Source organism: Dromaius novaehollandiae, chromosome 3 (assembly GCF_036370855.1).
Source record: "Dromaius novaehollandiae isolate bDroNov1 chromosome 3, bDroNov1.hap1, whole genome shotgun sequence".
Classification (NCBI taxonomy): Eukaryota; Metazoa; Chordata; class Aves; order Casuariiformes; family Dromaiidae; genus Dromaius; species Dromaius novaehollandiae.
Window position 1 is genome coordinate 69611060 of NC_088100.1, and position 15971 is coordinate 69627030.

Consider the following 15971-nt stretch of genomic DNA (forward strand, 5'->3'; position numbering starts at 1 on the left):
TATACAACTAGGATGCAGGATTAGAGGGACGCGAGACTAAGATTTCAAAGGTCGGGGCTGATCTAACAACATTAATTCAGGTGTTTGCAATAAGCCAACCGTAGCTTCAGCAGGCCAAAACCTGGATATATACACAACCTTTGCTCATACAAAACTTAAATGTCTTCTCATGAAGAATATTTTTATAGTTTAAAATTTTCTCATTAAAAGAAGAAAGTAAGAACCAGGAAAAATAATCTAATTAGATTTTAAATTCTGATGTACATATGCTCAACACAATATATCACACACACAGTGAATCAAAGCCAGTTTAGATTCAGCTTTTCTGGAGCTTTTTCCTCCCCTACCTTTCCAAGTTAATTAATTAATGGCGACCAGATGTCAAATACTTTGGTAAGAACATAAATTTGAGATGTGAAGGGCCTAACCCTCTCTTGCCCTGGGGCCTTGTGTCCAAACTGGATGTAAGCATCACTCTTAATTTACTAACATTTTATATCCCTCTGGCCTTTAACCTGGTGATAATAATGCTACGAAAGAGAATCACAGTCCAACTGTACAAATACTTCCCTCTCTAACATTTTTCTTTCACATCTTTTTCCCAACAGTATTCAGTAATAAGCATGATTCCAATCAAACACTTGGGAGATGTGGCATAAAAGTAGAGAAAATGATCAGAAACAAAATTTTGAATTCAGATCTTTATTATACAGGCCCAAAGCTGTGGTCACCATGCAGTTACACCATAATGGGAATGATCTTGCTGAAAGGATCTCACTAACCAAATTTAAAGAGACCACAGACTACAGCATTCCAAATAACTGGCACTTTAATTTTTGAAAGAGCAAAAATAAATAAAGGAATGGCAAGTATGTCCTTTTCACATATGGAGAGGCATATATATATTCCTTCTTTTCTATAGCTATTCAGGAGACCAAATGAGCAAATATTGCCCTAAAATGAAGAATTTTCCTGTGAGGGCTCAGATGAGTTAAGCTGTTTCTCTTCCCTTGGTTATTAGACCAAACACACATTCTGGTAGGTGCATATGCCAAAAAAGAAATGCAATATATCATTTTGTATTTCATTACTACTTCCAGCTCTGTCCTCTGCCTTCCAGGACACTAACAAGTCAAATAAAAGCCCTGGAACTTAACTTTCTATTTTTCATGATACTTTGATAATTTAAGGGTTCATCACAAATCTAAAAAGGTTCAGGTGTCTCATAAGGAATTCATCATCTCTGGAATATAGCCACAAGTGAAGAGCTGCACACGGACTGCACATGTAGTGTTATGTAAAAGTGGTTATCTTTAAAAAACAAAACAAAACTTTTTAAAATTGGTAGATCAAAACAAAACATATCTTATTCCCTAAAGGATTTTCTTGCAACCTGTTCTTCAATTATTTCCACTAGGAGATGCTACAAATGATGTTAGTTACAATATACAGTCCACTGTCATCTTCTGGTCCAGCAGAAGAACCTGTCTCTCCGATGGACGCAAAACTGTTCATCTGAGCAGATCATCCTCAACAGCACAAATATGGTCTAGAAACTCATAGAGTTTATGGTTTTAATTTATAAAATTAAACCTGCTCCAGACAGGTAATACTGGTATGTAAATTTGCCATCCCTGGGTTCTAGCAGAAATGGGGTACTGAGGTGCTCAGAGCCGTCTCAGTCTGCAGCGCTGGGATCCTTCTAGCACGTCAGCCCCGCAAGGTGATGCAAACTAGCGCATTGGAGCACTTCTCACTTAACTCTGCAGAGCCCGGGACATGGTAAGCTGCCAGAACTTCCTTCATCTTGCCTGTTGACAAAAGGAACAATAACTAGTCATCACTGGTTACTGGAGTGTGATTCCAATTTTTAAAAAGCCCTGTAAAATGAGAGCTGAGACCAGGCAATAGCAACTGTTTCATAAATAACAGATTTCTGAGGAGGTAAACCTCTGAAGAGGTTTACAAACTCACTGTTAGCTACAAGATGCTTATGGAGACAGGCATTTTATACTGCATGGTTCCTAATATATTATCTCGGATTAATCAACATTACTTTAAAAATATTGTTAGCATGCCATTACATTCTCCAGTAGCTTAATTTTAAAATCTGAAATTAATAAAATACATAATAAAAATTAATAAAGTTTTATTTTAAAATCTTCATTAAAATGTCTACAAAGAAGAATTTCTTTATAGCAGATTTGCTGGCTAAAAGTGCTGTTTTGTCTCTCACACACACTATACACAAGGTACATCGCAAATAATTGAGAAGTTTAATAAGGTGAATGAGTAAGAATCCAACAGACCAGGAAATGGTCTGCTTACGTAAGTTTGGTGTATGACTCTGTCTAATACATACTAGTCACATGCATTATGTATTGATAACATCTATTCATCACTTACTATCCCTTCAGAAATGACTGAATTCAATGAGTTTCACAGAACTGAGGGTCAGAAAAGAGCACGAGGTTATCTACTCTGATTTCCTGCTGATTACATTTTATCCAGATACTCCTCTGCAATGTTCAGGCACTCTGGTTCTCAAGAAACCAACCTTTTTGCATCACTGAGAAAAGGCAAGACCAAGAATGTGCCTGCAGTATATATTTACTACAGAATCAGTACAAAGCAAACAGTTTTGTTTTGTATCCTACCATAGGAATGTGATTATGTTTACCTATTTATTTCATAAAGACCATCAGACAGTAGTAATATTCAGTCATTACTGACATGGATGAAATTAGGAAAAGAATAACTGCTTATAAATCTAATGTAAATACAGAAGTCATGCAATAAATTACAGAACTCATTTTAGTTTTTTTTGTTACATATTCTATAATTTCATGGAGATATCCAAAGTGCTTCTTGTTTGTATAATTATTATCCTTATCATTTTCACATCCACAGAAATCATTAAAGGAATAGCGCTAGCAGGTAATTTGAGAGACCACTTCATCCATCTCTGATCTGAAGATCTATGCCATGCCTGCTGATGTTTGTTTAATCATTTTAAACATCTGCAAGGCTGAAGGTTACATGAACTTCCTCTAAGCAACCTATCCCAGAGCTCCACTTTTCCTTGCTGCTTAAATTCCTTTCCTTGCTGCTTAAACTAAATCATCCTTGCTGTGCTTTAAGCCTAATACTCCTTTTCCATACATACAGCATACATGTCAGTCCAATTGCCTTTAGAGACACCTATTGCTATTTGAAGGCTGCTATCAGGTCTTCCTTCTGCCTCCTCACTTCTAGACTAAACAGCCCTTTAATCTTTCCCTGAAGGCCCATGTGTTTTAGATCTTTGACTAGTCTCACTGGCCTCCCCTTAATATTCTCTAGCAGGATCACGTCCTACTTGAGCTGCAGTTCCCGCAAGAGGGTAAAGCTCTTCAACTGAGGTCTTATCAGTGCTGAGAAAAGCAAAATAATTATATTTTATGCTTTATTACTCCCATTCATACAGCCTGGAGTAGTGCTGACCTTGTTTGCAGTACCATGACATCGCTGACATATGTTCAGCTTGGGATCGTCATGGCACCAGATCTTTTCTGCAGAAGCGCTGCTTGGCTAGCTGTTTCCCCTTTGTATTCTTGTGAAGCTGACTACTTCTAACTATATGTACTATTGCATTTGTCCTAATTTAACTGCCAGAAAGTTGGTATTTTCTAGGTCATTCCTCTACTTTATCAAGGTCATTTTCAATTCTAAGACTTGCTTCTAACACTCATTTTCTACTCTATGTTATGAGCTCATTAAGCATATTTTCTAACCTTTCGTCCCAACCATCAATGAGAGTACCATCAATGAGAATACCGAATAATATCAGAACAAGGAAACACACTTGCAGAACTGTACTTAATGGTGTATCATTGAGAACTACTCTCTGCATAAGGTTTCCAAATCAGTTACACACTCATTTAATAGTAACTTAATCTAGCCCAGTTTTCCTAGCTCAAAGGAAGTATTTTGCCATACTGCCTTATTTAAATAAAGCAGGAAATATCAGTAAATATCTTGTAAAATAGTTTGAAAATGAAAGTATCATGGAGAAGAAACTTCAGATGAGGATACATAATCTTGCTAACAAATGATTTTACATCTATATAACTACTTTTATGAAGCACTCACACTATAGGAATACCATTGAATTTAAGCTTAATGGAAATTTTCCATAGCCTCTTAAAGCTGAATTTTGTTCTATGGAAACCTCCACTTAGAAAACAACAAAGACATATCACTACAATACTTTTTTTGGAAATAAATCAGTTACATACTCTCATAAAACTCCAAGCTACAAAATTACATAGTATTCTTATAACTGCTGTTTACTATTTATCTTGCATCAGCACCTAGTTCTTGATTGTCGGGTTCCATCAGAAATGTACTGAAGTTGGATTACTAAAATCAACAGAACTAGCCATACTGATACTTTCAAAGAAAGGATTAGAGTTTACATTAACCTTTACGGAGTTACAAGCCAGTTCCACAACTACAGGAGGCACAGATCACTCTTCTAACCTAATTTGGGTTATTTGGCAGGCCTTTTCCTACTTTTGATCCTATGATATATTCTGTTTATACTATCTGAGCTACTCACGAAAGTGAAATAACTTGCTTCCTGAAGTGGAAACAGAGCACCTGATTCCTGGACAGTAATGTAGAACATTGTATTTTTAGTTCTGGTCTGGAAGAATTGGAGGCCAGCAGAAGTTGAAATATGGAACTACTGAACATAATCAACCTTTAGTGAAGCAGAAATTTCATTTGATTTGATGTTTAGAGATGTGTCCCATTAGATTTCCAGCGAAAAGAAGGAAACTGACTCTCTTTTGAAAAATACAAGATTACTGAGATGCAATAGCATAAAGAGTAGGTATAAAAGCTTTCTACTTTCTTCAGTGGAAAAGAAGGAAAGATGAGAAGGAAAGACAGGCTAATTAGCCTGAGCAGAGTTTTTTGTGATGTGTAACATGCTGCCTGACTGCAGAGGCAGAGAAGGATTCTCATGAAAACCTCTTCTCATTACGGGAAGTGAAAAGTTCTGAGGCTGAGATAAAGCAGACGTCTTCACTTCTAACGGAATAGCTCTAGGGATTTTAAATTATAAGGATTTAAGAGACTTGACTGAGAATCACAGACATCCTGATACCAAAACCACCTTTGTCATTTTGCTGGAGTCAGGGCCAGGACTTCCCTCCTTTCCTTGGATCGAGACTTTTGGCAGCAGTGGATATGAAGGAAAGACAAACCACTCAGTCAGAAATACAACTGAGAGAGAATCCAGGTAGCAACTTGTTCAGGAGCAGAAGACTTGATAGTCTATTGATATGGAAAGATGTATATATCATGGTGACTTTTCTCCTAAAAGATCTCCATAATACCCCTTGTGGGCTAGAAATGAAACGTGCGCAGTTCATCTCCTTTGCAGTCAGAGAAAGATGAATTGCTAGAAGGTAAATCCAATTTTCTATGGACCAGTAACACAATGCGAGCATCTCCTGGCAGAGGAAGAGGGACTGCATCAATTCACCTTTTGGCATAATACATAGTGGTTGAACTGTTTTATCTTTATTTGGATATGCAGATCTTGCCTATAATAGTGGAATGCACTGCAGGTACTTTGAAGAGCCCTGAGCTCTAATATATGGATAGGATACTTCTTTGTTCCTCCAAGACCATTACCACCTCCACAGTGAGGTCACCTAAATGAACTTCCCAACCCAGAAATACGTATCTGATGATACCAATCCAGGGAAAAGGCAGAAAGAGAAGAGTCATTTGCTTGTAAACACTGGATGGGTCCTGTCATCACAGCAGAAGTGTCTCACAGGCCTAAGGTAACATTTGTCTGAGCATAGCCAAATTTTGGGACACGTGACGCCAAGTTTGATACATGCCATCAGAAGTGCTGATGATTTTACAGACCTGTGTTAAATTATGAAGCCTCCTCCCCTGACATTAGAGGGGAATCTATCAAGGTAATATTTGGAACCTCACCCCATGTTGTATATTTTCATGTCATACATTTTGATGTTATACTTAAACTGTCAGGAGGAAATTTAAAAATTATGATGACATTTTATATAGGTCAATTTAATGTTTTTTGGTAAAAGTGAGTAGATGTTCAATATCTGTACTGCTGTAATAATTTTGTACTGGTACTATATAAAAATTCTCACAATTGATGTTTTAAAACAATAAGCAAAAGTATTGTAATATATCTAAGAGTGTTGAAACCATGAAGGGAAGCTACAATGTAAATAAATTCTAATTATACTTATTACAATGGATAGTGAAATCTCCAATTTTTTAAAAGAGTTTATTTAGAAATATTTTTTAAAACCAAAGGAACCTGCCAGTTTGACAATCTCATGAAACTGTTTAAAATATATATAAAAATCTAGACTAAATAGTATATATACCATTCTTTAAAACAATTTAAAATTATTAGAAAGAATTCTATATAACACACAAAAAAATCTGCTTAATTTAAAAAGCTTTTCTGCATTGAATGTGGCGGTATATGTGACATCAGTTAGAAACAAATAGTCCAATGATGCATTACATTCTGCAGTTTGGATATGCTTAGAGTACAAAGTAAGAGGATAATCTAATCACCAGTCCTTAAAAATACAGCCTGGGACCCAGCAACTTTTGGGGGGATCAGATGAGTTCTGCTCTGCATGGGAAACTTGCAGCAGTTTGCCTGCTGTGTGACTGAAAATGTATGTACTGCACTGCATGAGCCAATGACTATAGCCATCTTTTCCCTGAGCCTCTTTCCCCTTCTTCCTCTCCTTGCAGGTAATCTGTGCCTGGCTCTTTTCACTTCTTACATAGCCTTCTTCAGTAAGAGATCTGTGATTCAAGGAATATCCTTACTGCAGCTGTGCAAACTCTGGCCAAACTTAGCCCTTGGCTTTATTTATTAAATACAGTGTTGTCAACTCTGGAGAAATTCTCATGAGCTTCATGATGCTATTTTTTTCTGCAAAGCCTCACCTTCTGAATAGAACTGTTTATGTGACAATCTGAATTTTTATCTTTTAGTTTATTGTTATATGCTTATAGATGCAAAGAAGAAGCACAAAACATGACTTTGTGCTCTGACAGACTCAGAAGAGGCTTAGAAAGACAGAGGGCAAAATAAAAGGGATTTCCAGAGTGTTAAGATTTCTTAAAATTTGAGTTAGTCTCATAATTTCTGAAGACATGATTTTTGAACATTTGACATTTGCAAGACAAAAAACCCCATCAAAATCTGATGTCTGCCAGATTTGCAGGCTAAATTAGCTATCATGCTCTGTATTACCATGAGGAAGACAAAGATTTATGTTAGTTTTGGAGTGTGTCTACACAATTACGTGACTGAGCTCTTGAGCACAAGCCAACTCCTGACATACTTGCTACCATACTCGCTACATTCAGGCTGAACAGGGCTCATTTGGGTGATTTTAGTAAGGTTCAGTGTACGAGCTGGGAACTGCAAGAAACACTTGCAAGGTGTTGACAACGAGTAGCCTGAATCTCTCCTCAGCTGGGAAGACTGCATGAGTGCTTCTGGTCCATCTCAAGGCAAGTCATATGCACATATGCAGCAGGTTGAGCAAACCTTGTGTTGCTCTGGTATAGTGAGGACGTGCTCACACAGTCAGGAGAGGCTGAGAGCCAGCATGAGGAGCTGGTGCATCTCTGCTGTGTGATCTCCTGCCTTGCATGAGGGCAGGACCCGGCTGCAGGACCACTCCTACCCTGCTTCAGTTCTGCTGAAGGGCTTAAACTAACCTGTATGTCTCCGTCTTCAAGGGAACCAGAGCAGCCTACAGTCAGCTGGGACTGATTTAGGAAGCTGTTGGCTTCCCAGGTCCAGGTGAATCTGGTAATTTTTACTGAATGGCCCTTCACTCCGGCTTTTCTCCAAGGTAAAGCGCCAGTGGAGGTGGGCAGCAGAGGAGTGCCCACAGCCTGACACCTCTCCACCTGAAAGGCACCACTGACTAGCTAAGAAGTAGCCAGTGCTGGTGCTTGCTGTCTCCCAGCTGCAGAGTTTGTGCACACCTGTAGCTGGTCATACTGGGACAAAGTGGATAAAAGTCATTGCGCAGTCACGGAATATGAGCTGGAAGCATGTAACAAAGAGTTTGCTGGCAGCACAGAGCAGTGTCCTACACTGTTTCAAAGCAGTAACTCTGTGAACTCTTCTGTTGAGTTTTCAACAACATCAAAGAAGCAAGTTTAACCCGAAAGCATCAGCACTACCCTGAAACAGGCCTGAAGCTCTCATACCTCTCTGTGCCTTTGTCAGGGCTGTGCCACAACGAGGACTTGCAGAGATCCTGAAAGAAACTAACGGACCTAGATTTTTCTCTTTTCTTACAGCCAAAGTCCCTTTTTGCTGTTTTACTATTCTGTTTCATCTCACTGAATGTTTAAGAACTTCTAGTTCTCAAGAATAACTTCAGAAACATATATATTGTCCACAACCATTAGCTATATGGGATAGGAGGAACACAAAGCTTGGGAACACAAGACAGGAAGGTCATAGACTTCAGACTCCTGTTACTGCTTTTCATAAACTGACCAAGCTGTATCCTAACTTTTTTTTCGCTTGTAACTCCATTTTAATTACTGTTCCAGAAATTCACTGCTCTGATGGCTAGAAACCTTTTTTCTAATTTGCAGCTTACGTTTATTCATGATCAATCTGTATCTCTCAGGTTTGTGTCTACAGTAAGCACCTTTTCTGGTTTTCTGGTGTTTATCACTTTAAGGCATTTGGAGAGAACAAGTTCACAGTCTCTTTCCCAGGCTTCGTTTTACTAGGTTAAATAAGTCAACATCTGTTAGTCTCCTCTTGCCTGTTAGATTTCCTTTTCTTTCCCAATAGCTCATCTCTGTGTCTGTTCCAGCTTGATTTAACCTTTCTTGAACATGGCTGATGAGACTTTCATCCTATATCCTACAAAGGCGTTCTATAAAGGCACTGATACTTCAATATCTCCAGTGGAAAGACCTTGCTTCGTAGGTCCTGAGATAGCATCTACCTTTTTCACAGCAGCATTACACTGATGGCTCACAGACATCTTCAACTAACAAACACAGTTTGCTTTTTTTCCTCATTTTACTGTCTCCAACAGGTAATTGCAAAAATTGTGTATATCTCTTTCAATGCCTAACTTTACATTTGTACTGTTTCCTTCCAGTCCTTCAGTATGTCCCATGTTTTAACAGTGTTTCCTTCGGAAGAAATACCCATCTGCAGTTACCTCCTAGGCTTATACCAATCTGCAGGATGAATGTATTTGCTTTGCTTGCATGTCTCTCTGCTATCTAACACTTTTGTCTTCTCCCTTGCTTTAGTCCCTCAGTGGAGACCATCAGCTTCTTTCCCACATCCCCTTCACTGCTCCCATTTTGCAGTGGAAATACCACTTCCAATAGCTGCAGTGCAGGAATTGCCTCCCCGGTGAAATAAAAATGTATGAATAGCCATGAAAGTTGAACCTTTCAACCTACAGAGTCTCTTAAAGATCTTGAAAACTGCTTGATTGCTATCAGTCTACATTTAAATTTAATTATTTATAAGAATCATCTTTAATTAATGCCTTAAATAACTTTATTTTAGCTACAAGTTACGATTCAGCATTATTTTTGATTCATCTGCGACCCTAGCTGTTATTGATCAGAAAGCCAATAATTTCAGTGATGATTCTATCTCACGGGGCTGGCACTAAAAATATTTTGGCACCTTTAATTCAAATTTATAAATCATGTAAACAGAATGTCTCTTAATCCCATAGTCTGCTTAGTCTGTAAATGCCTCTGTACTGGTGGTATACCTGTCCAGCACTGGATAATAAGTAATGGATAATCCTTCTGTAGATTATTTCCTTCAGACCATTAACTCCATTTACCAGTCAGCTATCTTTCTCTCCAAATTCTAGGGAAAAAAAAATTGATTGAATCTATACTGGCGTTACCACACATCCTTTTCAGTTATGCTAATAAAATACCACAATATTTAAAATTGCTTCCGATAATCATTGTCAAATGACAGTGTCCCAGGGCTTATGCAAAGTTTTTGCACCTGTTGAAGACTACGTCCGTTATTATTCCAGCTATGGTCTCTGACTGACTTACTATTAAATTTACACTGTAGGTTTAACTGGACTAACCATTCAATATAATTTCTTTCAGCATTTATTCATGTAAGATTTTAGGCATTTTAAAATGCCTAAATCTAAGTATTTAGAAAAAACCTTTAATGTCCTTCTTAATAAACAGTAACTAAAATAGTTCTGTATTAATAATGATAACTAGAGAAATACTGAAGAAATCACTCATCTACATATTACTGCAGGACCAAAAGAAATTTAAGTGGAGAAGACAAGAGAATTTATTTTGCCAGCTACTGAATACACCTTCCTCTTCTAAAGTACAGACCAAGCCACTCTTAACATCAACAACAAAAAATCTCCATTACCACTATTTTCCATGAGTCTAACAAACAACTACCATCATTAAAAACTAGATCCAAATCTTTTACTGATATTTGTTTGATATCGTTGCTTTGAAAATGATGCCTTTTGCACATGCCCTCTTCAGAAACCTTGTGAAGTTTCAAAGTTGTAGGGCATTCAGTAGTAGGCTCTTAAAAAGCTTTTACTTTTTCAGAACATAGTGTTGCCAATGGACGCAATTTCTTTTTCAGGAATAGTAGCAAAAATCAAAGTTAAATTTAATTTTAATTTGTGCAAAGATTATCATTTTTCTAAAAAAAGACTATAGCTATAGCTAGCATCTTTGTTCTATAGCTCCAACAAAGACCACCCCATCTAAAGAAAGTTATGCATCGTCTCTCATCAGCGTAGGAACGCAGTCTGCCTATTGATGCCAAGAATCTCCAGAGAGTAACATGGTCAAATTCATATCATTCCTGTTCTCCAAAGCATTTAAAACAGAAGTATTCTTGCAAATTACTTTGATCTTTTGTAACTGTAACTACTACCAGAACTCCTGAAGAGATGTGACATGATGCAAAGAATAAAGATACATTAACTGTGAGCCAGAGGAAAATAAAGAAACTTCAGAGTTAAACTATCAAAAATATTATCAATTAAACTATCAAATATTATCAGATTAAACTATCAAAAATATTCAATTCAAAAATAATCTGAAGACTCTATTTTTTTACCCTGAAGAAATATTATGTTTCTACTTTTGAACAAAAATTCAGCACAGAGGCAAATTCCTTTACTGTAAGCATAGATTTTAGTAAATTAAACAAGGCATTGCAGTAGAAGGTGTTAAAGATGTATTAAAAAGAACAATCTACCTCAACTCCAAAATAGCATTTAAAAAAAAATCAGAAGTTAAAAATGGTGATTAACTTGTATGACTGGCAGGTTGTGCTCTTTGGCCCATATCACTAATAAAAAAATTTTGCTATCAGTATTTCATTAACAGTTTTGCTATTATAAAATTAACCAGAATATATCTCATTCTCTTATGGTAGCATATGCTTCACAGTGCTATAAACAGTCAAAAATATATATATACTGCAGAGAAGATCTGACCAGAACACATATAATATGATGGTGATAACAGAGTGAGAAGGTTTAATAAATCCAAAGTAAACTTTATCACCACAGCTACTTTAATTATTGAATTACTACATACACACACACACACACACACATATATATACACACACACATGTATATACATATATGGACATAAGATTAGTGACATATAACATTTACCTAAATTATATACTTATTAAAATGCCTAAATCTAGGTATTTAGAAAAACAATAACCTTGAACAGCTTCAGTCTAGGAAAATTTAGCCTGGAGCCTTTAAATACAATTTCTTTGGCGTCTCTTAAGAATGCAGAAGACTTTCCAAAAATGTCATTTGTAAACTTTTTTTTGCAACTGCAGTGCTGCCAAATATTTTTGCTACTGAAGAAATGCTATTTCAGCTGCATTTGAATGGAGTAATAGTGGTAGCTAATGGCTTATTCAGTTAATCATAGTTATTCACTCCCTGGAAATGCCTCAGAATATAAGAAGTGTTCTGTTTTCCTTGTGGACTCTTAAATTACAGGGATTATATAATATACATGATATATAACCTATCAGTCTGACTAAAAACTGATTCCAAAACCACTCCCCTAAAATAATTCTAATAATTGAATCCAAAAACCATTCCCCTAAAATAATTCTAATATTTGGAGCCTCAGAAGAGAGAAAAATGATGTTGTTTCCCACAGAGCTACTGAAAGAGCACTGATAGCAGGGTAAAAAAAAGGCTAAAAAGACAGTTCTTGTTTAACTGAAAGGTGGCTGTTTGACCTCCATTTACAGAGGTCTGAAATAACCATTACAGACCATTTTAAAAAAAGAAAATGAGAAATACGCTCAAGTAGCAGAACCACAAACATCCTTTCCTAAGGAAGAAAAAGGCTACGGATGTAGGGTTGCAGTTTGGCCTATAAAAAAAGACCGATCAATTATAACATCGTTTTTTAGTCTAAGTCCAATAGTCACATTAAATGTTCAATAAAGGAATGATACATCTTGTTCATCTCTTCTCATACCATATATGTTTTAGAAGTACCAGCCAGGCTTAGCTCTGTTTTGTTCTCAGCTCTAGAGGACCACATTACACTGTGTGCTGACTATTAGCTGGTTATATCTAATCACTTTATGGTTGCCATTATACTGTGAGGCACATCACTCACTGTAGTACGTTAAAGAAACTTCTTCCAAAGTCATTTTAAAAAGATGCAGATCATGCTTTAAAATAATGTCAAGCATCAGGGATCAGAGTAGGCTGTGTCTTTTAGTTGCAGTTGTTTTGCAGAAGGGAGTAGATCATTAAAAGTAGTTCATTAAAAAATCCTACTGGCTAATTCAAGGAACAGCACTGGTGACAACCTCAAAGACAGTCTTCTGTTGGCCTCCTGGATAGAGCAATTCTGCCATGACATGTCTTTTATTTCTATGAAGAAAAAGATACTCAGGTATTTTTCTGAGTAAGTAACCTGGGAGGCCATAAAGTGTCAAAAGATATAAGTAGATGGCAGTGTTTTAGTTTTGACTTTAACTTCAGGGAGGAATCAGTTGAAAATTTAGTGCTGAAAAGAAAGTTGAATGGAAGTCATTATAAAATGAAAGATTTAATGATTCAAAGGAAAGGAAATGATAACAGTGGTAAAAAAACGCAAGTGAATTTAAAAAATGCAGATTGTGGCAAACTCCAGGGACTAATCCATGAAGACCCCAAGCAAAGAAAGTCCAAGAGGAGAAGAGTTCAGATGATCCCGCTGCTTCTAAGAGGGGCCGAGTTAAAAGCATGATAGCAAATTAACCCAACGCAGAATAAGCGAGCAGTATAGTATAACAGGAGCTATTTAATTACCTTAAAATCCAAAAGCAGTAATTTAAAAGCATCAATAAGGACGTGTTGCTTATAATAGTAGGAGAATAGCAAACAATCTAACAATCTAGCACAGGGACAAGCAAGAAAACGAAATACAACAGGAAAAGACACTACAAATGTGTTAGAAAACAAAATGCAGCATAGAATAGCCTTGCTAGTTTTAAATAAGATGTGCATCAGAGAATATTGCTGCAGTAACCTGAAGCTCAGCACAGGCTAATCTGCAATCTTACCATTGCCTATTGTGGCTGAAACGTCAGTGAGTTTCAGTGTATGTAAGCTGGCATAGCCGGAAAACACAGGAAAGTTAAGCTACGTTATACAACATAACCAGTACTCACCAGAGCTTGTGATATTCAATCATTCCTTTTCATTAGGATTCTCAAAAAAAAGTTAGTTGTAATTCTGATGCCTAATATATCTGAAGATCTGATACTTCAGTAAAGAGAGAGATTCATAAAATCTGCTATGATATAAAACCAGGTGAGGTTGCAAGCAGTTTACAAGATCAGATTAGAATTCACTATGATGACAGTAATTTGGATAAACATTTTGAAATCAACATTAAATCCATAAAGACAAGTGAAAATTACCATCAAAGGACAATTCAAGTGCAAAAATGTAAAAAGGAGACTTGCTAGGCAACCGTACTGCAAAAAGGATCTGCAGGGGACTTCCAGGATGATATGTAGTTGCAGAAAAAGGCAGTCTGATTTATTTTCATGATAATACTATATGCTAATCAAGTAATTACTCTTTCCCAGTCAGCACTGGCAAGGCCCTGATTGCATTACTGTGTCCTTTTCTGTCTACCAAACTCTCAGAGGAAGTAGACAGTTGGAGGGAATCCAGATGAAAGCTACAAAAATGATAACAGATGTAGAAGGAGAGAAGGTTGAAAGAATTACATTGCTTAGTCTAGGAAAAGAGAAGAGAAGACATGATAACATACTTGAAATATGTAAGAATTTGTTATGGAGAGACAATGGTGACTAATTGTTCTCAATGTCCATCATGAACATGACAAGTAACTCGCTTAATATGCAGTTATGGAGATAAGTCAAGCATTAGGAAAAACTTTCTAACAGAAGGACTGTCAGCCCTGCAACTGGTTATCTGTAGGGATTGTTCGTAATACCATCACAGGAAGTTACAGAAGCAGTTTAGACAAACATCTGCTAAGATTAGCACGGGTATGTCTAATCCTACCTGCAAGCAGATGAGCAGCCTACATAACTGCTTGAGACCCCTTCTAGCCATACATTTCAGTGCCCAGCCACAGAAACAAAACACACTTTTGATTAAAGAGGCTGAATAGAACAATGTGCACAAAATGTGTAATTTATCTTGAAATAATTGCCAGGAAGGACTGAGCCTACAGGACAGGGGATGGATCTCCCAAATCAGTTTAGCTAATTAATTCAATTGAGTGGAAGTAGCAGAGAGCACACATTTAGTCACTGCTGTATGCTCTTTTAATTGCTTTATATACTCATACCCAGCCGTACCTTTATTCATCTCATCTTTGCTGACAAAAGCCTTTTTCATTGGTTCATAGGGACCGATATAGAGTAATTAGGTATACAACACTTGTGAATGAGCTGAACAAACTTTAAAAGGAATAGGCAGGACTGAGGCTGTAATAATGCCAGGCAGGAACCAGGCTTGTCATTAAGACAGTAGCCCAGGGAAAGCAAACAGTACATGGATGAATGAGGTGACACGCCAAGAGACTGAGGAATGGAGCCTCCCGCAAAGGGGAGCACAGTGGGCTGCTGCAAGTGGTAAATCAGAAAGCATACTGATGAGCTGCCTTGCCCAAACAACCCGGGGGGGAGAAGCCAGCCCTACTAGCAAGGCTTGTGATCTTGTAGCATGAAGCAAGCAAACGGAGCATGGTTATGAATGTTAGCTCTGACCAATAGCATCAGAAACCCAAATATGATAGGGAACCGCAAGGATAGCCTTCATCAAAGAAAGCAGGGAACTAGGCCTTCAAGTTTTGTCACCCTTAAAAGAGTCTTAGAAGTAAAGATCAGGCAAAGAAGGACTCTTCTTTGATCCCCCCACAGGAGTTTGTCTCCTGTAAATGGCTGTACGTTAGGCCGTTCTGCTGCCAGGAATTCAGCGTTGATTGCTGGAAAGCAGGTGTCTTTGGTGCACTCAATTTCCTGGCATGCCAAGAAAGCCAAATGAGCCATCTGCTCTCTTGTAGTGTATTCAGGAAGCACTGATTCCCATCGATAGGTCAAGCTTAGCAGGCACTTACTTGGAGTGGCTTTGCTCTGTACACTGGTGGATTTCACAACAGATCTCTTTTACTGCTGATTTTTTTTGTTAAAAAGTGTAGAACTCAACAGAAGTTAATACAGACTTTTCAGAACGAATCTATGTGGAAGCTGGCTAGCAGTAGCCATTGAGTAGGACGGACAGAGGCTGCAAGGCTAGAAGCTGCTGTTGGGGGTGTGCATTCTCAGGTCTTGTGCAATCCTGGCAAGTTTCTTTGCAGGTTCTTCCTAAATT

General features: G+C 37.5%; 1 protein-coding gene across 2 annotated transcripts in view; it reads right to left on the bottom strand.

Annotated features, from left to right (window-relative positions):
• Positions 1 to 686: 686 nt before the first annotated feature.
• The window catches only part of SCAF8 (SR-related CTD associated factor 8), a 98157-nt gene continuing 82872 nt past the window's right edge, over positions 687 to 15971 (bottom strand). For both annotated transcript variants that reach the window (XR_003262509.2, XM_026122244.2), the window contains one exon: positions 687 to 1811. The gene's annotated coding sequence lies outside the window, so the exon portion shown is untranslated. The remainder of the gene's footprint in view (positions 1812 to 15971) is intronic.